General features: G+C 51.2%; 1 protein-coding gene across 2 annotated transcripts in view; it reads right to left on the reverse strand.

Annotated features, from left to right (window-relative positions):
• LOC144816669 (equilibrative nucleobase transporter 1-like) overlaps positions 1-14,901 on the reverse strand; it is a 475,323-nt gene extending 460,422 nt beyond the window's left edge. The window contains exon 1 of one of the 2 annotated variants that reach the window (XM_078674312.1): positions 14,786-14,901. The gene's annotated coding sequence lies outside the window, so the exon portion shown is untranslated. Of the gene's footprint in view, positions 1-3,284; positions 3,396-14,785 lie in introns of those variants that run through there. The other variant, XM_078674302.1, reaches the window with a different exon arrangement.
• Positions 14,902-25,144: the final 10,243 nt, after the last annotated feature.

The following is a 25,144-nucleotide window of genomic DNA, read 5'->3' on the forward strand; positions in this document are numbered from 1 at the left end:
ACCAGCGCTTGTTTTACCAGCCACGGCTCTCCCTTGCCTTTTATCTTCCTTTTGGTTTTATTTTTGCTTTCTCTCCTGAGATAAACCTGGAAATGTCTTTTCTTTGTGGAGAAACCCTGAAACTCCCTTTCCCTGTTATATTTGGGTGTATTGCCTCCAAAATCCCACTCTAAACACGCAGTTCCTCCAACCTTTTTTAATAGCGACCTTACAAGTGTTTCTGGGATGGGCATGCAAAAATGCTTGTGAATACCCTCAAGCCAAAGGGTTTCTGGGTGTTCCAATGTGATTTAAACGGATGCCACCAATTCCCCTTCCTTTGTAAATGTAAATGTAAATGTATAGGCATTTATATAGCGCACTACTTACCCGTAGGGTCCCAAGGCGCTTCGACCGCTGCGAAACCCTTCCTGGCTTCCCTGAGAGATGGTCCCTTAATGGGTATCTCCAGGGTGAGACCAGGCATCCCCGGCGGTCTGGTGGGGCCGTTAGTGAAGATGAGGCAAGCTAATGCCCAGAGTTGCCGAGTGTGAACGCTGATCAGAGTGGGCACCGAGGCGAGAGAATTATCGAGTCCGTTTCCATGGTCCAGAAACCTGCCGCGCCGGGAATCGAACCCTGGTCCCGGGCCGTCCTCTGCTCTCGGGTCTGCCGCCTCTAACCAGTGAGCCACACTACTTCACATACAATGTGTATTTAAGTAAGCATAAATGTTTGGTAGTTATCATCACATATATGAATCGCTTGGCAGATACCTACATGATTCCCAGGCACCTCGTTACATTTAATTGACAATACACCCAGTACATTTGGCGATGCAGGGGATATTAGTCCTCTGAGATGCTCCATGTGGAACCCACCCTCCTGCCTCCATCCTGTTCAGATGTGGCAGCATCTCTGTCAAGGCAAACCCTTTCATCTGCAAACACACTTGTAAGTTTATGGAGGACTAGTTCATCATTTAAATGGTTGGGTCAGGCAATATTGGTGATCATTTATGAGATTCAGCCTTTAGTCGCAAGACATTCGGAATTGTTTGAAGATGCAATGTTATACCCCTTCCAGAAGAATTTTCAGTTTTTCTTTTAAGAATATGCTGGAGGTTAGGCTCTAGTTACAGGCGTTGGTAGAGTAGCCAGTAATAGTTAATGATAATGTACATGTGTGTATCATGGGTGGGGCCCTGACCAAGTTTAAAGTAATGAAACTAATCTTTCTCCCTCAAAATCAACAACGTTTCTCTGTCTGGTTTCAAATTGGGGGCCTTTCTCTTAGACCTGGCCTTGAGGATTCATTCCCTCTTGGAAGTAAGACAATGTTTGTTAAAAATCAGGTTTTTAACATTTCCTGTGCACATCGTCACAACCTCTTGAGTATTTTGCTCTCTGCCTGCTACAGAGCAAACCTGGGCTTTTGTTTACATCTTTATTTGCATGTTTGGCTTCTTACCATTTCTGGAAAGAGGTCAGTCTGTGTGAAATCTTTCAGTTTTTACCTAGCCATGGTTATCTTTCAGAAAAAAAAGTTATACTCTTCTTTAAAAATGTTGCAACTTCCCTTGCTTGTTCTTTTTAAGGGTTTAATTCCAAACATCCTACAACTTCCCCCTCAGGATGCTACATTGATGTGCCTCACTCCCACTACGGATGCAGAGGGAGAAGATAATTTGGTATCAAAGACTATTCAATCAATTAATCAGTCAGGGTTGGTGAAGCGCAATTTACTCACCCATGAGGGTCTCAAGGTGCCTTGAGTCCCTCCCTCTGTAAAACCTTCAGAAATGAATGACGAGGTTGACGGGCAATAACTCAGTCAGTTTGATGTTTCAATTTGCGAACAGGGTAAGAATTTTTAGTCATTTAAGTTGGATGAGTTATCTAATAGGCGCAACAGTGATGGTAATCATTTTTGGGCTAGAGATGGGAAGGAGGGACAAGTGATTATTCTAATCAAGGTATCTTTGGCAGAGAAAGTTGTTTTTGGTCTTTCTATTTTTCAACAAGATTGGACAAAGCTTGCGCGTATGTTTTGAAAAAATCCTGTAAAATATATATACATATATATATATATATATATATATAGCTACTTATCGAGGTTTAGGTAATCTGCAGATCATGGGCTCGTTCATGAAAAAATCTGTTTTAAAATATAAAACGTTCTTGCTGCTTCTAGTAATATGCTTTTGTTTTGGCAGTTCTCATTCATCTTCACCATGAGTAAAATGCGCTTGGATATGTTTGAGCGTCTTGCTAACAGGCAGTCGCAAATTCAGTGCAGGGAATTTGCTAATAATGGCTGAGGTCCAGTAGAAAATGTTTAACTCAGCCTTGCACTGAAAACAGCGGCTGAAGTATTCGGTCTTTTCAACTGGCCCCAGTTAACATTCTCACTTACACCAGGATGGAACAGGTGTAAATCAGCTACCTTAGCACCGAGGGAAAACATTTGTTGGCAGGACTTTAGGTGGGTCGGGTCCTGCCAGTGGTCAGCACAGGGGGTTAAAACAAGCATTGACATAGCCAATAGGTCTCGTCTTTAGGACCGTATAAGTGTTTAGTTATCCAGCACAACATCCTTGGTGCAACAACAGCAAGTGTTGCATGGCTAAACACTTACAAGGTCCCAAAGGAGACATATACTGGCTATACCAATGCTTGTTCACCTTGCCAGCCCGCTAAAATCCATGAGAAAAGCTAATGTTAAAAAGGCGACTTAAAAGCCTTATTTATTTTATAGCTGTCCGATATCCAGGTCCAAGGGACTTCACCATTGCACAATTCCTGCCCAATGTGATGGCTGGTAAAGACTCTGCTCCCCTCCACGTCTGGATGACCTGAGAGTTAGTGACTCGTCAACTTGATCAATATTAGATCATCTGAAACTATGAGCCCGGGTATCCAAAGGTATTGTAAGAGTGCTGTGACTCCACTCCCACGGAAGGGTGTTCAGAAGGAGGAACGTCAGCCCCCCCCCTCCCACGTAAAAAAATAAATAAAATAAAAATGAACATTATTCAGAATAACAGTTGGAAGCAGCGTGGACCAAAACTCTTGCAATGAAAGGGCGTGATTTAAAATGAAAAGAGGTTAACTTGATTTCATCCAAAGATATTGACTGCAGCTGCGGCCTCAGATTGAGTGGATTCCATCCGAATGAAAAGGATCCCAAATGTGATCCAGACTGAGGGGGGGGGTCGGAAATATGAGCGGAGATCTCCTTCGGTTGATGCTTCCCTGAGTCCCGAGCACCCCCGCCCTGGAACCGACCCCACAACCCCGACCTACCTCTGCCTGGTCCCTGACCGTTCCACTTCCTGTTTCCGGCGGAAGCAGCGACTCGAGCGCGCGCAGGCCTCAGCCGCCATATGCGTGAAACCGCCTGCGTGGTTTAGACGTAGGCTACGTGGTTTAGACGTGCGTGCAGACGTTGCGTAGCCTCTCGCTGCGTCCTCACGCACGTAAACTGACTGCAGCTGAAGTATTTAAGGGCTGACGAGGGAGTTCCAGAGCCCGCCTAGCAAGGGAGGTGTCAGACGACTGTGGGGGCCACGCCTGACACCTGTAAACTGACAGACTGGGGGCCTCGTCTGTAGGCCTCACCTGACACCTGTAAACTCTCAGACTGTAGGGCCTCACCTGTAAAAATAGAAGACTGTAGGGCCTCACCTGTAGACTATCTGTCTGTAGGGCCTCGCCTGTAGACTATCTGTCTGTAGGGCCTCACCTGTAGACTATCTGTCTGTAGGGCCTCGCCTGTAGACTATCTGTCTGTAGGGCCTCGCCTGTAGACTATCTGTCTGTAGGGCCTCGCCTGTAGACTGTCTGTAGGGCCTCGCCTGTACACTATCAGTCTGTAGGGCCTCACCTGTAAACTATCAGACTGTAGGGCCTCACCTGTAAACTATCTGTAGGGCCTCGCCTGTAAACTATCAGACTGTGGGGCCTCACCTGTAAACTATCACACTGTAGGGCCTCACCTGTAAACTATCTGTAGGGCCTCACCTGTAAACTATCAGACTGTAGGGCCTCACCTGTAAACTATCAGACTGTAGGGCCTCACCTGTAAACTATCAGACTGTGGGGCCTCACCTGTAAACTATCAGACTGTAGGGCCTCACCTGTAAACTATCAGACTGTAGGGCCTCACCTGTAGACTATCTGTCTGTAGGGCCTCACCTGACACTATCAGACTGTAGGGCCTCACCTGTAAACTAGCAGACTGTAGGGCCTCACCTGTAAACTATCAGACTGTAGGGCCTCACCTGTAAACTATCAGACTGTAGGGCCTCACCTGTAGACTATCAGACTGTAGGGCCTCACCTGTAGACTATCTGTCTGTAGGGCCTCACCTGCCACTATCAGACTGTAGGGCCTCACCTGTAAACTATCAGTCTGTAGGGCCTCACCTGTAAACTATCAGACTGTAGGGCCTCACCTGTAAACTATCTGCCTGTAGGGCCTCACCTGTAAACTATCAGACTGTAGGGCCTCACCTGTAGACTATCTGTCTGTAGGGCCTCACCTGTAAACTATCAGACTGTAGGGCCTCACCTGTAGACTATCTGTCTGTAGGGCCTCACCTGTAAACTATCAGACTGTAGGGCCTCACCTGTAGACTATCAGACTGTAGGGCCCGTCTGTAGGGCCTCACCTTTAAACTATCAGACTGTAGGGCCTCACCTGTAAACTATCAGACTGTAGGGCCTCACCTGTAAACTATCAGACTGTAGGGCCTCACCTGTAAACTATCAGTCTGTAGGGCCTCACCTGTAAACTATCAGACTGTAGGGCCCGTCTGTAGGGCCTCACCTGTAAACTATCAGACTGTACGGCCTCAACTGTAAACTATCAGACTGTAGGGCCTCACCTGTAAACTATCTGTCTGTAGGGCCTCACCTGTAAACTATCAGACTGTAGGGCCTCACCTGTAAACTATCAGACTGTAGGGCCTCACCTGTATACTATCAGACTGTAGGGCCTCACCTGTAAACTATCTGTCTGTAGGGCCTCACCTGTAAACTATCAGACTGTAGGGCCTCACCTGTAGACTATCTGTCTGTAGGGCCTCACCTGTAAACTATCAGACTGTAGGGCCTCACCTGTAGACTATCTGTCTGTAGGGCCTCACCTGTAAACTATCAGACTGTAGGGCCTCACCTGTAGACTATCAGACTGTAGGGCCTCACCTGTAAACTATCTGTCTGTAGGGCCTCACCTGTAGACTATCAGACTGTAGGGCCTCACCTGTAAACTATCAGTCTGTAGGGCCTCACCTGTAAACTATCAGACTGTAGGGCCCGTCTGTAGGGCCTCACCTGTAAACTATCAGACTGTACGGCCTCAACTGTAAACTATCAGACTGTAGGGCCTCACCTGTAAACTATCTGTCTGTAGGGCCTCACCTGTAAACTATCAGACTGTAGGGCCTCACCTGTAAACTATCAGACTGTAGGGCCTCACCTGTAAACTATCTGTCTGTAGGGCCTCACCTGTAAACTATCAGACTGTAGGGCCTCACCTGTAGACTATCTGTCTGTAGGGCCTCACCTGTAAACTATCAGACTGTAGGGCCTCACCTGTAGACTATCTGTCTGTAGGGCCTCACCTGTAAACTATCAGACTGTAGGGCCTCACCTGTAGACTATCAGACTGTAGGGCCCGTCTGTAGGGCCTCACCTTTAAACTATCAGACTGTAGGGCCTCGCCTGTAAACTATCAGACTGAGGAGCCTCACCTGTAAACTATCTGTCTGTAGGGCCTCACCTGTAAACTATCAGACTGTAGGGCCTCACCTGTAAACTATCAGACTGTAGGGCCTCACCTGTAAACTATCTGTCTGTAGGGCCTCACCTGTAAACTATCAGACTGTAGGGCCTCACCTGTAGACTATCTGTCTGTAGGGCCTCACCTGTAAACTATCAGACTGTAGGGCCTCACCTGTAGACTATCTGTCTGTAGGGCCTCACCTGTAAACTATCAGACTGTAGGGCCTCACCTGTAAACTATCAGACTGTAGGGCCTCACCTGTAAACTATCAGACTGTAGGGCCTCACCTGTACACTATCAGACTGTAGGGCCTCACCTGTAAACTATCAGACTGTAGGGCCTCACCTGTAGACTATCAGACTGTAGGGCCCGTCTGTAGGGCCTCACCTTTAAACTATCAGACTGTAGGGCCTCACCTGTAGACTATCAGACTGTAGGGCCCGTCTGTAGGGCCTCACCTTTAAACTATCAGACTGTAGGGCCTCGCCTGTAAACTATCAGACTGTAGGGCCTCACCTGTAGACTATCAGACTGTAGGGCCCGTCTGTAGGGCCTCACCTTTAAACTATCAGACTGTAGGGCCTCACCTTTAAACTATCAGACTGTAGGGCCTCACCTGTAAACTATCAGACTGTAGGGCCTCACCTGTAAACTATCTGTCTGTAGGGCCTCACCTGTAGACTATCAGACTGTAGGGCCTCGCCTGTAAACTATCACACTGTAGGGTCTCACCTGTAAACTATCAGACTGTAGGGCCTCGCCTGTAAACTATCAGACTGTAGGGCCTCGCCTGTACACTATCAGACTGTAGGGCCTCACCTGTAAACTATCAGACTGTAGGGCCTCACCTGTAAACTATCAGACTGTAGGGCCTCACCTGTAAACTATCAGACTGTAGGGCCTCGCCTGTACACTATCAGACTGTAGGGCCTCACCTGTAAACTATCAGACTGTAGGGCCTCACCTGTACACTATCAGACTGTAGGGCCTCACCTTTAAACTATCAGACTGTAGGGCCTCACCTGTGAACTATCAGACTGTAGGGCCTCACCTGTAAACTATCTGTCTGTAGGGCCTCACCTGTAGACTATCAGACTGTAGGGCCTCACCTGTACACTATCAGACTGTAGGGCCTCACCTGTAGACTATCAGACTGTAGGGCCCGTCTGTAGGGCCTCACCTTTAAACTATCAGACTGTAGGGCCTCACCTGTAGACTATCAGACTGTAGGGCCCGTCTGTAGGGCCTCACCTTTAAACTATCAGACTGTAGGGCCTCGCCTGTAAACTATCAGACTGAGGAGCCTCGTCTGTAGGGCCTCACCTTTAAACTATCAGACTGTAGGGCCTCGCCTGTAAACTATCAGACTGAGGAGCCTTGTCTGTAGGCCCTCACCTTTAAACTATCAGACTGTAGGGCCTCACCTGTAGACTATCAGACTGTAGGGACCGTCTGTAGGGCCTCACCTTTAAACTATCAGACTGTAGGGCCTCACCTGTAGACTATCAGACTGTAGGGCCCGTCTGTAGGGCCTCACCTTTAAACTATCAGACTGTAGGGCCTCGCCTGTAAACTATCAGACTGAGGAGCCTCGTCTGTAGGGCCTCATCTTTAAACTATCAGACTGTAGGGCCTCACCTGTAAACTATCAGACTGTAGGGCCTCACCTGTAAACTATCAGACTGTAGGGCCCGTCTGTAGGGCCTCACCTTTAAACTATCAGACTGTAGGGCCTCGCCTGTAAACAGACTGTTTGGATACTTCTACTTGAAGCCGACACTATTGCTACTGCTGTGAGAGACATCACCTACCACAAAGGCTGTGGCTGAGCAACATCGAGCAAATGCCATGTGAAAGAGAATCACCCCAAAACAGTTCTGAAACTTTAAGACCTGATTTAGATGTTGGCGGATCTGGTCCCACGGTCGCAGGTCCATAGACGAAAGACTGGAAGAGTCCCACCGACTGCGCCAGGAATTCTCACCAGCATTGACAGAATAGGCTGCTTACAGGTAAGTAACGGTGGCTTGGTTGACCATCCTCCAGGGGTTGGGACAAGCACTGGGCAAGGTCCAATGCAGCACCAACAGTGCACCATCAGCGTTACACGGGTGGCAAAATCAGATTTGGCTGCAGGCTCAGGCCAGGAGGCCAGTCGAAGGAAACCAACAGCTGGAGGCGTAAGTTGCATTGCTCGGGATGGAGGGACACCTTTATCCCTTTTCACCAAGGCCCAGGGCTGACGGGTTCAGGGGTGTCTTTTGGTGTCGTAAACAGCTTACCAGAGGAGGTCGCAGTTGAGGGGGTCTTCGTACAGAAGTAGCAGGTGACATCAAGAAGTCTGGGAGACTCAGGCTCTGGAGCGCTGGAACTTGTGGCCACTTGGACTCGGGCCGAAGGCGTCGGGTGCAGAGGTGGAATTGGGTGTTGCGGTTCTTCAGGTGACTGAGTCTTTGGTTGAAGATGGTTGCTTTTAAACAGGTCTGTTGTTCTTTGTAGAGTTTGATCTTTATTGAAGGCAGGCAGCCCTCCCAGGGTTTTGGAGATTGCTGGGCTGCAAGACTAGTCGTCTTTTGGCACAGGATCATTGAGGGTCACCGGCAGGCCAATAGGGCTGGGGCCAAGTCAATAGTTCTTTGCAGTCTTCTTCTGCTGGTGTGACTGTGGCATCTGGCTCTTCTTCGGCCAAAAAGAACTGCAGTTCAGGGTCTGGGGATGACACCTAAATACTGGATTTATGGGTGTTACAGGGAAGTGAGAGGTAGTGGCCAATGGGACCCTTACCTGGGGTGTTTACACCCTCTATTCTGCCCACCTCCTGTGGGAGGAAACATAGCCCTAGCCCTGATTGGATAGGTCTCACCATCTTCACAACGGTGGGCACTGAAAAGTGTACTTCTCCTCGCCTCCAGCATCTAAGGGGTGGAGTTGACAAAGTGGGGCACACCTCCTATTCTTTCTAAGTTTTCCCGCCTGTCCTCCTGCCAAAAAGGGGGTAAGGACAGAAAGGGGGTGTGCTCCTTCTAACAGGAGAGGCTGAGGTCACCTTACTAAGCTCATGCCATAGATGACTCTTCCTGACCAGAGGGGAGGTGTGAACAAATCCAAGCAGGACAGCATGGTTCTCTGCCTCTGAGCAAAACGGTGCTCACCCAAGAGGCGAGAACACTGTCTGGTGATAGCAGGCTGGCTTAGGTGAGTCGACAACCACTCTAAGGATTGGTGGTTTTCAGGGGACTGCACCAAGCGGTCCTGAAATCAGTGCAGGTTTATTATGATGAGATGTTTGGTATCAAACATCCCATACAAAGAAGACATCTTGGAGCTGGGGAACTCGTAATGGCGAGTCTCAAGCCAATGTACTTACTATGGCTTCCCTGGTCACCTACAATATCCACAAATCAACAAGGATATTGCAGGGGCATATCTGCTCATGCGGATATGCCCTCACAGGTGATATAGTGCCCCCTGCCTTAAGGCTAAGGCCTGCTAGGGGGTTTCTTATGTAATCCCATGCAGTGTCTGTGGGCATGTGTGCCATGTCGACTCTTCAGTTTTGTGGGCACCAAGACACGCAGGCTGCAGTGGCGGTGTGTATGTGCTTTGTGAAGGGACCCTTCGGGTGGCACAATGTGCGCTGCAGCCCTTAGGGATCTTATTTAGTCACAAGGTCCTTGGTACCCGTGGTTCCTTTTACTAGGGGCTGATATGTGAGCTAAAGGGCTGCCATTTGTGGAAGCAAGAGGTACAGTTTAGGGAAGGAGCGCTGGCCCAGGGAACCTGGTTGGCAGGGACGCTGTGCACTTCCAGACAAAATTACATCATTTGCCAGGCAAAAACTGGGGGCTCAACATATCAGAAGAGGCACTTTCCGACAAAGGATGATGACAGTCAGGTGGCAGGGCCAACTCTAGGGTGGTGCGATCGGTCCCACTTCAGGAACTGCCCTGTTTTTAAGTATATCGTGATTCTAAAAGCACCTTCTGTCACGTACCTTGCCTCCAGCAATGTTCAAGCAATAATTAAAATGTCAAAATAACTCAGGTGATTAATGTTCTTCCTGGAGAGAGATGGGAGTTTTGTCTAGTGGAAGATTTGACTCATCATACAGTAGTGCAAAGGGTAATTATGCCTGCTGCAAAGCACTTATACTGTAGCTAGTTCAGAGGGTTACTGCTTTTGTCAGAGAAACTCCTTTTGTTATTTGCAGTTTAAATGTTAAAATACAAATATAGCAGAGTGAGTGATTAACTGTCATCAAAGGACTGCATGCAAACTGCAATGTATACGTTAGAGAGTTAGGATTTTTTTCCCAGTCTTTCATTATCCTAATGTTGTAAAAAGGGTTCATGTGAGTAGAAATTCCTATTAGTAAAGAAAACCCCCAACCATGGTGTTACATTTTAAATTCTGAGTTTATGCTTCTCCAGACCAAGAACTCTTAAACTATGGTGTCTACCAGTATGGAAGCCATGTGACTCCTACACCTTGTTATCCTCTCTCTTAAGTAATCTTTACTATACACTGATTTACACACATATCACTCACAGTCTCTGTGTGATGTGTGTGTGATGTAAAGTGCTCTGACACCTAACACTGGTATGAGTGGAGCTATAAAACAAAATAAATGCATGCAAGGGAGAGCGGTTATGGAGACCTAAGGAGCAGTGTTAAAGGGATGGGGTGAGGAGAAAGAGGTCTTTAAGGGGCTCCAACAAACATTGTCGCACAGGGCGCATCAGGCACTAAAGCCGGCCCTGGCTGGTGATGAGATGTCGCGCTTCATTTTGTCCTTGTTTTAAATACTTCTACTTGGAGCCAACACTATTGCTACTTCTGTGAGAGCCATCACCTAGCAGAAAGGCTGTGGCTGAGCTACATTGAGCAAATGCCATGTGAAAGAGAACCACCCCAAAACAGTTCTGAAACCTTAAGACCTGATTTAGATGTTGGCGGATCTGGTCCCACCGTCCCAGGTCCATAGACGAAAGACCGCCAGAGCCCCATGAACTCTGCCAAGAATTCTCACCCGCAGACTCCCGACGGAGTAATAGGCAGAAGCGGCTGTCAGTGGGACTCCAGCCAAGATTCCCACCAAGCTAATTAGGATGTGGCTTTTCGTCAAAGCAACTGTGGATGGAATACCTCCTACTTTGAGTTGTCGAAATTGAATAAAAAAGCAACTTTTTTCCTGTATTCCGCGTCTGTTTCCATCTTGAACCCCATCGTGAAGGTCCTTCTTTGCCACCACGATGCAAAAAAATTCTGTTGTCACCAAGACCTAAGGTAAGAAACGTTTAAAATTCTCGCACTACGAATCATGTGTTGACAATAGCTGTAGCCCTGTGCATTTATGCATTGCTCTTACATACACTTTTTCTAATGTGTACTGTAGTAGTGTTCATTTGTCAACAAATCAAGGTAAAATGAACACACCTGTATTGGCACTTAAAAAAGTATTGCTGTTGAGCTGCTTGGGGGTGTTGTGCTTGTGGGGCCTGTGGGTGTACATTTAATAGTGTGTGTATGTTGTTGTACTATGCTATTTGTAAAACAAAAGGCATTACACATTACCTACATATACATTTTGACTCATTCACAACATATATGTTTAGTGAGGCTATAATGTGTAGTACTTACCTGTCGCCACACCACCAGGGTCTCACTCAGTCAGTATTCCACCACAAGGACAGTGCCACCACAACATGGACATTAAATCATCTTAAATTAAAGCTCGCATTAAATGCAGGTCTGATGTTACAGATTACTATCAGCCATCAGGGAAGGCAGAAAATAGCCTATTGCTGCCACATCTAAATATGGCAGATGGAACGCCGACACTACGCTAACGGAGCATGCAAAGTCCAACCAAAGGCCCTGCAAAGCATTATGGGACAAGATTAGCAGTGGGCAGTGAATATTATAGTATCCAATATCAAAATAATTCTACAAAGAGCTGCAGTTCAACTGGTGGTTACTAGATGTCCCTCAAGAGTCAAATGCAAATGCTTGATGAAAGGGTTTCAATGGTTTTGCATTTGACTCGTGAGGGACATCTAGTAACGACTAGTGGAACTGCAGCTTGATGTAAGAATAATTTCAATGCTAATAATTTCCGACTAATGCGGAAGATCTACACACACGCGGGATTACTTTGTAGAGTTTCCGAACATTCTCATTCAGAATGTTTTAGTAGTCTCTCGACAACCATTCGGAGTTCATCATCGTACACAGTGGTTTCGGGCGTAGGCATAGCGGGCGTACGACTATAATCTTACTTTTGTACACGTCCATGAGTAGAACTCACTCCCTTGATTTTCTTCAAGTGGTTCCTGTGGCAAGAACATTTGGACACTGTCAGTACTTTTGAACATTTGTTACATCCCCTGAAGGGTTCGTGTATTGTAGAACCCGAAATGCATTGGGATTCGTTCTTAAGATTGTTCATGAGCCAATCAGTCCAGAATGGAAGTGTACATTTGATTTAGTTGACAATTTATTATTGTGAATTACCAAATAATTCAAATATTTGTGTTTTTCTGAAAATGTACAGTAAATTTTGATTCATGTTTAAAAAAAGTTACTTAAAATGAGATGAACAAAAGACTTAATTAAACTCTTGTGGGTTAAAAGGCAGCAATTCAGTGATGACAGCTGCCCACAGTAAGGGGTCGGGCGCTGCCTCATGGATCAGAATCGATTAATAACCCAATGGACCTACCCCAATTTAAGGGGTCAGACATGGCCTTATGGATCAGTGGACAGTAAACCTAATCACTTCTACTGCCAATGGCCTCATGGCTCGGAATCTATTAACACCCCAGGGGGTCCTAACCTCAAAAGGGGCCTGGCATGGCATCATGGGTCGGGATGTATTCATGCAGCCCCCAGTCCCGATGCACAGATGCTGCACTGCGGGTCACTGTACTGTACATTTTGGGTTTTTAAAACACTTTGCTAATTTTTAACAGCCTGTAGCATGGAATTTGCTGAAGTCCATTGTATCTATTTTCACAGTAAAACGGCTCTATCTGATATTTGATTCCCTATTCACACAAATTATTGTTTCCAGTTCTTGAATGCACAAACACAGAAACCCTTTTATATGCTCTTCTGAAAGACAGCAGGCAGCAGTCAGTTCTTCATTCAATGAGGAAGAAACAATGGCAGCCTGGGCCCCAAGAGCACTCGCTCCCCGCGGGGCCTGTGCCCTCCTTTCACCCCACCATCCAGCCTGCACCATCTTGGTGCCAATGAGCAACGCGCCCACATGGGGGTGGAGGAGGAAATGGGATTGTGAATGTGAGTGAATGTGAGGGGGTATTTATATAGCGCAGCGGTCGCTCCGGAGGGAGCATCATGGCGCTAGACAAATCCAGGTGGCCTGGTCGTTATTGGCGGAGGGAGGGCTAGATGGCAGCTTTAGTCCAGTCATCGGGGAGGTTAAAGATCCAAGTCTTAAGGAGTTTCCTGAAGGGATTCAGAGGACCAAGTGGGTAAAATATAGAGGAAGAAATGTGGAAACAATATAGAGAGGCTGCTTACTAACTGCGCACAAACCCTTTTATGTCTAGGAGACCTTGATGCACTCTGCTATAATATTTAATGTAGAGCGTGGACTGCTGCAAGCATACACGTCAGAGGTTCATATCACCAAAGACTGGGCTTTCCCTCTACAGATCATTCACTTCCGGTGTGTTTTGGGCCAATTGGTTGAACTCAGCCAAAACTACAAATCCCAGAATCCATTAGATCATAATAGGAGAACCTACACTTGGAAAACTGTGTCTGTGATACAATGGGCTCCAATTAAAGGATCGTTAATTAATTTCATTTTAGGTATATCACCCCTCCAGCCCCTTCAGCAGGGAAGTGATGAGGCAGAATGAATCCTTCTGATGCTGTTGTCAAGGTGTAAATGGCCAGCTGGAATTGTATGTTTACATAATTGCAGATTTCCAGCCCTTTAGGAGGTGCACCATTTGGTTCAAGGCCAATGAATACCTGTGTGAGAAGTGTATGTATGTATGTATGTGTCTTGTAAAGCGCACTGCTGCCCTGAGGCGTCGTGGTGCTGAAGACCGCTGGGGAACCCGTCCTGGCTATCTCTGTGAGATGGTCCCTACTGGGTATCTCCAAGGTGAAACCAGGCATCCCCGGCGAATGTGGGGGGCCGTTGTAGAGATGAAGCAAGCTAATGCCCAGAGTTGCCGAGTGTGATCCCTGGTTAGAGTAGGCACCGAGGCGAGAAATATCGAGTCCGCTGACCCTGGTCCACGACCCTGCCGCGTCGGGAATTGAACCCTGGTCCCGGGCCGTTCTCTGCCGCCTCTAACCAGTGAGCCACACCACTCCAGGTGGGTGGGTGACTTGTGGCCCCCTCATTACATTCAGCTAGGGGCCAACCATTTTGCATTGTGCCATTTGATCAATGAGATCCCATCTCTGGGGCAGAGGTGCTTTACCTAACCGAGCATCACCAAATAAACTACTAAAATGGCCAGTCCCACTTCCTGAGGCAACATGTATGTTGACCCTGAAACTTGCTGACCATCCCAAGCTTTGTGAACATAATACAGGTAGTGTAAGTATTTTCTGGCTCCATCTGTTTGCACCTACAAACCCAGGGAGGCTCGGGAGGGCCATGTAGGACTGTGGCGAGGGAGACCTGAACTGATGAAGGTTACCCATAAGTAACTGGTTCATTATCTCCTGGGAGGGATCATACTCAAGAAGAACCCTACAACCAGAAAAATTGTTTCCACACCATTCAGGAAGAATGAATTGCTGCATCCAGAAACCCTTGACTGCTGCTGCTAATAAGGGAGGAAGTGCCTGTGCTTCCCATTTAAACATGGTACAATTGGAATACACCTGAATGTTTGATTTTATTTGCTTATAAATGTCTTTTATATGGTGACTATTATGCCCTGTAAATGAAATGCTACAAAGGGAATGCATGCACACCCTCGCACCCCCCCATCCTTCGCAGCTATAGCAGAGGCCGCTCCTTCTCCTACCTTGCTGCCAAGACCTGGAACGATCTGCCTTCCACCTCCGAACAGCCTCCTCACTGGCGAACTTCAGAGAGAAACTCACGACCTGGCTTTTTGACAGATATACAGCACCCTTAGCGTCCAGATACCATAGTGGTGACAGTGCTTTACTTTATAACTGCTAATTGATTGATTCATTTCCTCAAGTTCCTAGAAGCTAAATCAGCATTTTATTCTCTCCCTTCTGCCAGCCAGTAATTAGCAGTTCAGTGGGTGTGTCGGAGGTGTGCACTTGCTCCCAGGATAGGGACAATAGGCCTTTGTCTTGGGGAGGTGTTGTGCCTTTTATAGGATGGCCTGTGGGCTGGACCCAAGTACTTTATCAACTTCAAGGAATCCTACCCTGTCACAAGCAAATGTAGCTAACATCCAGGTCTGCACCCTTCCTTGTCCCGAAACCAGACCGGCCCTCTTCACAGCCAGCCTCCTCTTGACATCACAGTGTCGGATCCTGCTCGAGTGCCAAGACCTGTTACCAGGTCAGCTGCGGTTTTTCATATAAAAGTAAAAGTACACTCCAAAGTGATGGATGGAATACTTGAATGAATCTCAGCCACTGGTAATTACTACAGCCCACATCCCAGCCCATTGTTATTGTGCACACCAGGCCACCTTAGTTTGGACCCAGCCATTATGTAAATTTGTCTTGATCCTGCTCCAATTGGAACAGTTCAGCCCAAACCTCCAGGACAGGTCTTCCTGGAACTGGGACACAGCCAACCCAAGACCGATTTCTCTATTAGGGCTCATGAGTCAGGTACAGCTTGGTCCCAGAGGCAGAGTGTACGAGTGTACACAGGACCGAGGCCTGGACATACCTGTGTCACTTGGAGTGTAACACTGAAGTTTACACAAAAGTGATAGATGTAATGATTTACTTAATCTCAGACACTGGTAATTACTTGGGACTGCATCCCAGTCCATCGTTATTTTGCTCACTAATCTACCTGAGGTTGGGCCAAATCAGTCTTGGCTCTGCTACAATGGGAACAGGCCATGTCCTTCCTGAACAAGAACACAAACAACTCACCCACACCCACAACTCACAAGCAACAACTGCCTCCCACCCCATCTTCATGTAACACCTATACGACACGGGAATTCAATGACACTCCCTCCGATGGATCGGCTCCTTCTTTACTGGAAAGACCCAGTCAGCCAGCTTGGCACCGTACACCTCGTGCACCTGCGATCTCATCCGTGGAGTTTCATAAAGATCCTCCTTGATACCGACCTGCTACAACGAATACATTACCCCTCTAGGCAGCATCATCTGCTCTCATGACACCAACATTCTCTCCTACGCCAATGAGATGCAATTCATTCTCTCTCTCACAGACAAGCTGCCCAGTAACTGGATCAAGCTCAGTGCTAGCATGACCGAACTCGCCCACTGGATGAATTTTAACTGTCTAAAGCTGAACACCGACAAGACTGAAATCATAATCTTTGGGAAGAGACTTCATTGTGGGATTCCAAATGGTGGACAACAGAGCTAGGACTGACACTCACCCGCATCATCCCCGCCAAGAAGCTTGAGATCGCCATCAACAGCAAACTCTACATGACCGCCCAAGTCAATGTCATCACCACCTCATGCTCCATACCGCGAAAATGCAGAGGAAGACTTTCAAATGGCTCCCACTCAGCACCCAGAAAACTGTCACGCATGCCCGGAAGGGGGTTCTGCAGAAACATGGACAGAGGAAGCACTGGGAGAGTGTGAGGAAAACACATCTGCAAGAGCACGGAGGGAGCAAGTGCTGCAGGATCCTGGAGCATACCTCTCAAGCCTGGTGAGATGGAGAGGTTGTGAGTGTCCAGAATCACTCTCCTCCTCCCTTGGTGCACCACCCCTAAAGGAGCTTCACTGGCTCTCCTGACACAAATCAGCACAACCCAAGCTCCTCACCCACACTTTTAAGGCACTACATAACACTGGCCCAGCATACCTCAACAATCACATCTTTCAGACACCTCTGATCACCCAGACTCCTACTTAAACACATCCATCCCATACAAAAAAGCAGATAGAGCAGTTGAGCCTTCTTGCACATAGCTCCTAAATTGTTGAATGACCTACCACTACACGCACGCACCTCCTACTCACTTACTGAATTCACAACAAGCTGAAGTCTTGACCCTCGTCCAATGGGAACAGTCCAGCCCGAACTGCCAGACCTGATCCTCCCTGAACAGGTAGACAAAGTGGAGGAGTGTGGCTCAATGGTTTGAGTGGCAGACCCTGATGCAGAGTTCTGGCGGGGACCAGGGCTCGATTCCCGCCTCGGCGGGGTCTCGGGCTCAATTTCCTTGGACCTGTTAATTCTCACCTCGGTGCCTATTCTAATCACAGGCCCCACGCTGCAACTCTGGGCAATAGCTTGCTTAGCCTCCACACCGGCTCCAACAGCGCTAAGGATGCCTGGCTTCACCCTGGGGGTACCCAGGAGTGGACACTTCACAGGGAAAGCCAGGAGGAGTTCCACAGCGGTATGTGTATCAGCGCCAGGAAGCTGCATAGGCGACACCGCAAGGTGACCGTCTGGTGACAGTGCGCTCTATAAGTACCATGACATTTACATTTACATTTGACAAACAAGCCATTATCCGTTTCGCCCTTATCAGGGATCATCAGTCGAATGTAGCTTGGTTTCAGCGGCACAGTGGGCACGGGTCCCAAATCCAAGCATACCCCTCCGACTCAGGGCGTCACACTGAGGAGTACAGAAGAGTGATGGATGGAATGCTTGAATTATTCTCAGCCACTGATAATTATTCAGGCCACATCCCAGTGCATGATTATTTTGCCTACCAGGCCACCTCTGTTTCAGCCCAGTCATATGCAAATCAGTCTTGACACTGCACCAATAGGAACGGTCCAGCCCGAACTGCCTTGCCATATCCTCTCTGAACTGGAAGCCAAGCAACCCAAGACTGGTTGAGTCCAAATTGAGGTGGCATGCTGTGCAAACTAATGATGCACTGGGATGTGGCCAGAGTAATTATCAGTGACGTAAATTAATTCAAGCATTCTACACATCACCTTTGAGCATTTTCGTCTTAAATTTACGGGCCGCTTCAAGTTCACGTCTCTTGGTGGCGCAAGGGTCTTGTAAATAAGCCCCAGTGGGCAGGACTAAAAAGGTGGACATTTGCCTATGAGGGCCTGGCACGCCCAACTTCTTTGTGTTGCCCTCTGGACAAACCATTTCACCAGAGTACGAGTGCTCCTGTACAAATCTGTCTCAGTGATCGGCCCGCGAGCTTTACCCTGAGCATGGCTGCTGGTGTGGACCCTTCAGGGGGGAGCAGCTGCCCTAGGGGTGTGGCCCACACCGTATCTGCAGCCCATCCCAGACAAAGGAATACACACGGGCGGATGAAACACTTTTATTTGATTTGTTCAAATCTTAAAAGGGTGGGACGTACCACCATGTGGAAAACAACATCATATAAAGTGAAACATGCTCCCATGTACTGGGCAACATTGATCAAATGTTCATAATATATAAAAACTGAAAAAGACGATAAAAAAGGTGAAACATGCCCACGTGTGCTGGGCAACATTACGCGAGTGTGCATGCTGAATGAAAACCAGAAAATCGATTTTTGGAAGTAGAAGGATAGCCCTTACAATAGATGATTGGAACCAGGGCTCGAGTCGGGGTACCACGCAGGTGGACGGCATCCCCCACTTATTTTACCGGGGGGACGCCATCCCCCCTGCCAAACAGCTGTACTTCACTCTTTGGCCTCTCTGAAACGAGGAGCTCTGCACCTTTCATGGCGTCACTTCCTGTTGTGACGTCACTTCCTGTGACAGCGTCCCCCCACTTCTTTTTTTGCGACTTGTGCCCTGATTGGAACCACCAAAAGATAACAAACAACAATGCACTTTTTATTCTTTTGTAGTTTTTATCTAAAATACACAACAGTTTTTGGTACCATTTTTAAGACTATACCGATGATCAATTACAAGGTAGCGTATGGACACATTCTTAATCTGGAGGACGAGGAGCTAACCTTCCGAGTAGGATCTTACCTGAAAGTGGCAGTACGTGCCCGCAATTCTATGTGCACCTACTGGTTTATAATATTTGCAAAATTCACTTTTACTGTATTTGTATATATTATGAATTGTTGTATGTATTTGATGAAGGTGATTAATTAATCCCGCCATGTTTTTTAATTGTTTTCATCACCCCCCTTTTTTTAACTGATTCAAAAATTGTGACCCAGGGGGCGGGGGGGCCGGCCGAGCACTTTGCCAGGGCCGGTTTTGGTTCCCAGTCCGGCCCTGACTGTGACCCCTCCCTCGTAAGCCCCCTCCAGTCTCATACTTTGACCCCTCCCTCCTGAACCTCCTTAAAGTCTCATACTGTGACCTCTCCCTCCTGAGCCCCCTCCAGTCTCATACTGTGACCCCTCCCTCCTGAGCCCCCTCCGGTCTCATACTGTGACCCCTCCCTCCTGAGCCCCATCCAGTCTCATACTGTGACCCCTCCCTCCTGAGCCTCCCTCCAGTCTCATACTGTGACCCATCCCTCCTGAGCCCCCCTCCAGTCTCATACTGTGACCCCCTCCCTCCTGAGCCCCCCCTCCAGTCTCATACTGTGACCCCTCCCTCCTGAGCCCCCTCCAGTCTCATACTGTGACCCCTCCCTCCTGAGCCCCCTCCAGTCTCATACTGTGACCCCTCCCTCCTGAGCCCCCCTCCAGTCTCATACTGTGACCCCCTCCCTCCTGAGCCCCTCCAGTCTCACACTGTGACCCCTTTCTCCTGAGCCCCTCCAGTCTCACACTGTGACCCCTCCCTCCTGACCATCCCCCTCCAGTCTCATACTGTGACCCCTCCCTCCTGAGCCCCACCTCCAGACTCATACTGCGACCCCTCCCTCCTGAGCCCCACCTCCAGACTCATACTGTGACCCCTCCCTCCTGAGCACCCCTCCAGTCTCATACTGTGACTCCTCCCTCCTGAGCCCCCTCCAGTCTCACACTGTGACCCCTTCCTCCTGAGCCCCTCCAGTCTCATACTGTGACCCCTCCCTCCTGAGCCCCCCTCCAGTCTCATACTGTGACCCCTCCCTCCTGAGCCCCCCTCCAGTCTCATACTGCGACCCCTTCCTCCTGAGCCCCTCCAGTCTCACACTGTGACCCCTTCCTCCTGAGTCCCTCCAGTCTCACACTGTGACCCCTCCCTCCTGAGCCCCACCTCCAGACTCATACTGTGACCCCTCCCTCCTGAGCACCCCTCCAGTCTCATACTGTGACCCCTCCCTCCTGAGCCCCCTCCAGTCTCATACTGTGACCCCTCCCTCCTGAGCCCCCTCCAGTCTCATACTGTGCCCCCTCCCTCGTGAGCCCCCTCCAGTCTCATACTGTGACCCCTCCCTCCTGTGACACATCCCTCCTGAGCCCCCTCCAGTCTCATACTGTGACCCCTCCCTTCTGAGCCCCCCTCCAGTCTCATACTGTGACTCCTCCCTTCTGAGCCCCCTCCAGTCTCATACTGTGACCCCTCCCTCCTGAGCCCCCCTCCAGTCTCACACTGTAACCCCTCCCTCCTGAGCCCCCCTCCAGTCTCATACTGTGACCCCTCCCTCCCGAGCACCCTCCAGTCTCATACTGTGACCCCTCCCTCCTGAGCCCCCTCCAGTCTCATACTATGACCCCTTCCTCCTGAGCCCCCCTCCAGTCTCATACTTTGACCCCTCCCTCATGAGCCCCCCCTCCAGTCTCATACTGTGACCCCTCCCTCCTGAGCCCCCCTCCAGTCTCATACTGTGACCCCTCCCTCCTGACCCTCCCCCTCCAGTCTCATACTGTGACCCCCTTCCTCCTGAGCCCCCTCCAGTCTCATACTGTGACCCCTCCCTCCTGAGCCCCCCTCCAGTCTCATACTGTGACCCCTCCCTCCTGAGCCCCCTCCAGTCTCATACTGTGACCCCTCCCTCCTGAGCCTCCCCCTCCAGTCTCATACTGTGACCCCTCCCTCCTGAGCCCCCCCTCAAGTCTCATACTGTGACCCCTCCCTCCTGAGCCCCCTCCAGTCTCATACAGTGACCCCTGCCTCCTGAGCCCCCCTCCAGTCTCATACTGTGACCCCTCCCTCCTGAGCCCCCTCCAGTCTAATACTGTGACCCCTCCCTCCTGAGCCCCCTCCAGTCTCATACTGTGACCCCTCCCTCATGAACCCCTCCAGTCTCATACTGTGACCCCTCCCTCCTGAGCCCCCCCAGTCTCATACTGTGACCCCTCCCTCATGAACCCCTCCAGTCTCATACTGTGACCCCTCCCTCCTGAGCCCCCCCCAGTCTCATACTGTGACCCCTCCCTCATGAACCCCTCCAGTCTCATACTGTGAGCCCTCCCTCCTGAGCCCCCCCAGTCTCATACTGTGACCCCTCCCTCATGAACCCCTCCAGTCTCATACTGTGCCCCCTCCCTCCTGAGCCCCTCCAGTCTCATACTGTGACCCCCTCCCTCCTGAGCCTCCCCCTCCAGTCTCATACTGTGACCCCTCCCTCCTGAGCCCCCTCCAGTCTCATACTGTGACCCCTCCCTCCTGAGCCCCCTCCAGTCTCATAGTGTGACCCCTCCCTCCTGAGCCCCCCTCCAGTCTCATACTGTGACCCCTCCCTCCTGAGCCCCCCTCCAGTCTCATACTGTGGCCCCTCCCTCCTGAGCCCCCCTCCAGTCTCATACTGTGACCCCTCCCTCCTGAGCCTCCCCCTCCAGTCTCATACTGTGACCCCTCCCTCCTGAGCCCCCTCCGGTCTCATACTGTGACCCCTCCCTCCTGAGCCCTCTCCAGTCTCATACTGTGACCCCTCCCTCCTGTGCCCCCTCCAGTCTCATACTGTGACCCCTCCCTCCTGACCCTCCCCCTCCAGTCTCACACTGTGACCCCTCCCTCCTGAACCCCCTCCAGTCTCATACTGTGACCCCTCCCTCCTGAGCCCCCCTCCAGTCTCATACTGTCACCCCTCCCTCCTGAGCCCCCTCCAGTCTCACACTGTGACCCCTCCCTCCTGAACCCCCTCCAGTCTCTTACTGTGACCCCTCCCTCCTGTGACACATCCCTCCTGAGCCCCCTCCAGTCTCATACTGTGACCCCTCCCTCCTGTGACACATCCCTCCTGAGCCCCCTCCAGTCTCATACTGTGACCCCTCCCTCCTGAGCCCCCCCAGTCTCATACTGTGACCCCTCCCTCCTGAACCCCCTCCAGTCTCATACAGTGCCCCTCCCTCCTGAACCCCTCCAGTCTCATACTGTGACCCCTCCCTCCTGAGCCCCCTCCAGTCTCATACTGTGACCCCTCCCTCCTGAGCCCCCTCCAGTCTAATACTGTGACTCCTCCCTCCTGAGCCCCCCTCCAGTCTCATACTGTCACCCCTCCCTCCTGAGCCCCCTCCAGTCTCACACTGTGACCCCTCCCTCCTGAACCCCTCCAGTCTCATACTGTGACCCCTCCCTCCTGAGCCCCCTCCAGTCTCATACTGTGACCCCTCCCTCCTGAGCCCCCTCCAGTCTCATACTGTGACCCCTCCCTCTTGAGCCTCCCCATCCAGTCTCATACTGTGACCCCTCCCTCCTGAACCCCCCTCCAGTCTCATACTGTGACTCCTCCCTCCTGAACCCCCCTCCAGTCTCATACTGTGACCCCTCCCTCCTGAGCCCCCTCCGGTCTCATACTGTGACCCCTCCCTCCTGAGCCCCCCACAGTCTTATACTGTGACCCTCCCTCCTGAGCCCCCTCCAGTCTCATACTGTGACCCCTCCCTCCTGGCCCCCTCCAGTCTCATACTGTGACCCCTCCCTCCTGAGCCCCCTCCAGTCTCATACTGTGACCCCTCCCTCCTGAGCCCCCCTCCAGTCTCATACTGTGACTCCTCCCTCCTGAGCCCCCTCCAGTCTCATATTGTGACCCCTCCCTCTGAGCCCCCCTCCAGTCTCACACTGTGACCCCTCCCTCCTGAGCCCCCCCCTCCAGTCTCATACTGTGACCCCTCCCTCCTGAGCCCCTCCAGTGTCATAATGTGACCCCTCCCTCCTGAGCCCCCTCCAGTCTCATACTGTGACCCCCTCCCCCCTGAGCCCCCTCCAGTCTCATACTGTGACCCCCCTCCCTCCTGAGCCCCCCACAGTCTCATACTGTGACCCCCCTCCCTCCTGAGCCCCCTCCAGTCTCATACTGTGACCCCTCCCTCCCTCCTGAGCCCCCTCCAGTCTCATACTGTGACCCCTCCCTCCTGAGCCCCCTCCAGTCTCATACTGTGACCCCTCCCTCCCTCCTGAGCCTCCCTCCAGTCTCATACTGTGACCCCTCCCTCCTGCACCCCCCTCCAGTCTCATACTGTGACCCCTCCCTCCCTCCTGAGCCCCCTCCAGTCTCATACTGTGACCCCTCCCTCCTGAGCCCCCTCCAGTCTCATACTGTGACCCCCCTCCCTCCTGAGCCCCTCCAGTCTCACACTGTGACCCCTCCCTCCTGATCCTCCCTCCTCCAGTCTCATACTGTGACCCCTCCCTCCTGACACCCCCCTCCAGTCTCATACTGTTTCCCCTCCCTCCTGACACCCCCCTCCAGTCTCATACTGTGACCCCTCCCTCCTGAGCCCCCTCCAGTCTCATACTGTGACCCCTCCCTCCTGAGCCCCCTCCAGTCTCATTCTGTGACCCCTCCCTCCTGTACCCCCCTCCAGTCTCATACTGTGACCCCTCCCTCCTGAGCCCCCTCCAGTCTCATTCTGTGCCCCCTCCCTCCTGAGCCCCCCTCCAGTCTCATGCTGTGACTCCTCCCTCCTGAGCCCCCTCCAGTCTCATACTGTGACCCCTCCCTCCTGAGCCCCCTCCAGTCTCATACTGTGACCCCTCCCTCCTGAGCCCCCTCCAGTCTCATACTGTGACCCCTCCCTCCTGAGCCCCTCCAGTGTCATACTGTGACCCCTCCCTCCTGAGCCCCCCTCCAGTCTCATACTGTGACCCCTCCCTCCTGAGCCCCCCTCCAGTCTCATACTGTGACCCCTCCCTCCTGAGCCTCCCCCTCCAGTCTCATACTGTGACCCCTCCCTCCTGAGCCCCCTCCAGTCTCATACTGTGACCCCTCCCTCCTGAACCCCCTCCAGCTCATACTGTGACCCCTCCCTCCTGAGCCCCCTGGAGTCTCATACTGTGACCCCTCCCTCCTGAGCCCCCCTCCAGTCTCATACTGTGACCCCTCCCTCCTGAGCCCCCTCCAGTCTCACACTGTGACCCCTCCCTCCTGAACCCCCTCCAGCTCATACTGTGACCCCTCCCTCCTGAGCCCCCTCCAGCTCATACTGTGACCCCTCCCTCCTGAGCCCCCCTCCAGTCTCATACTTTGACCCCTCCCTCATGAGCCCCCCTCAAGTCTCATACTGTGACCCCTCCCTCCTGAGCCCCCTCCGGTCTCATACTGTGACCCCTCCCTCCTGAGCCCCCTCCAGTCTCATACTGTGACCCCTCCCTCCTGAGCCCCCCTCCAGTCTCATACTGTGACCCCTCCCTCCTGAGCCCCACCTCCAGACTCATACTGCGACCCCTCCCTCCTGAGCCCCACCTCCAGACTCATACTGTGACCCCTCCCTCCTGAGCACCCCTCCAGTCTCATACTGTGACTCCTCCCTCCTGAGCCCCCTCCAGTCTCACACTGTGACCCCTTCCTCCTGAGCCCCTCCAGTCTCATACTGTGACCCCTCCCTCCTGAGCCCCCCTCCAGTCTCATACTGTGACCCCTCCCTCCTGAGCCCCCCTCCAGTCTCATACTGCGACCCCTTCCTCCTGAGCCCCTCCAGTCTCACACTGTGACCCCTTCCTCCTGAGTCCCTCAAGTCTCATACTGTGACCCCTCCCTCCTGAGCCCCACCTCCAGACTCATACTGTGACCCCTCCCTCCTGAGCACCCCTCCAGTCTCATACTGTGACCCCTCCCTCCTGAGCCCCCTCCAGTCTCATACTGTGACCCCTCCCTCCTGAGCCCCCTCCAGTCTCATACTGTGCCCCCTCCCTCGTGAGCCCCCTCCAGTGTCATACTGTGACCCCTCCCTCCTGTGACACATCCCTCCTGAGCCCCCTCCAGTCTCATACTGTGACCCCTCCCTTCTGAGCCCCCCTCCAGTCTCATACTGTGACTCCTCCCTTCTGAGCCCCCTCCAGTCTCATACTGTGACCCCTCCCTCCTGAGCCCCCCTCCAGTCTCACACTGTAACCCCTCCCTCCTGAGCCCCCCTCCAGTCTCATACTGTGACCCCTCCCTCCCGAGCACCCTCCAGTCTCATACTGTGACCCCTCCC

Source organism: Lissotriton helveticus, chromosome 1_1 (assembly GCF_964261635.1).
Source record: "Lissotriton helveticus chromosome 1_1, aLisHel1.1, whole genome shotgun sequence".
Lineage (NCBI taxonomy): Eukaryota > Metazoa > Chordata > Amphibia > Caudata > Salamandridae > Lissotriton > Lissotriton helveticus.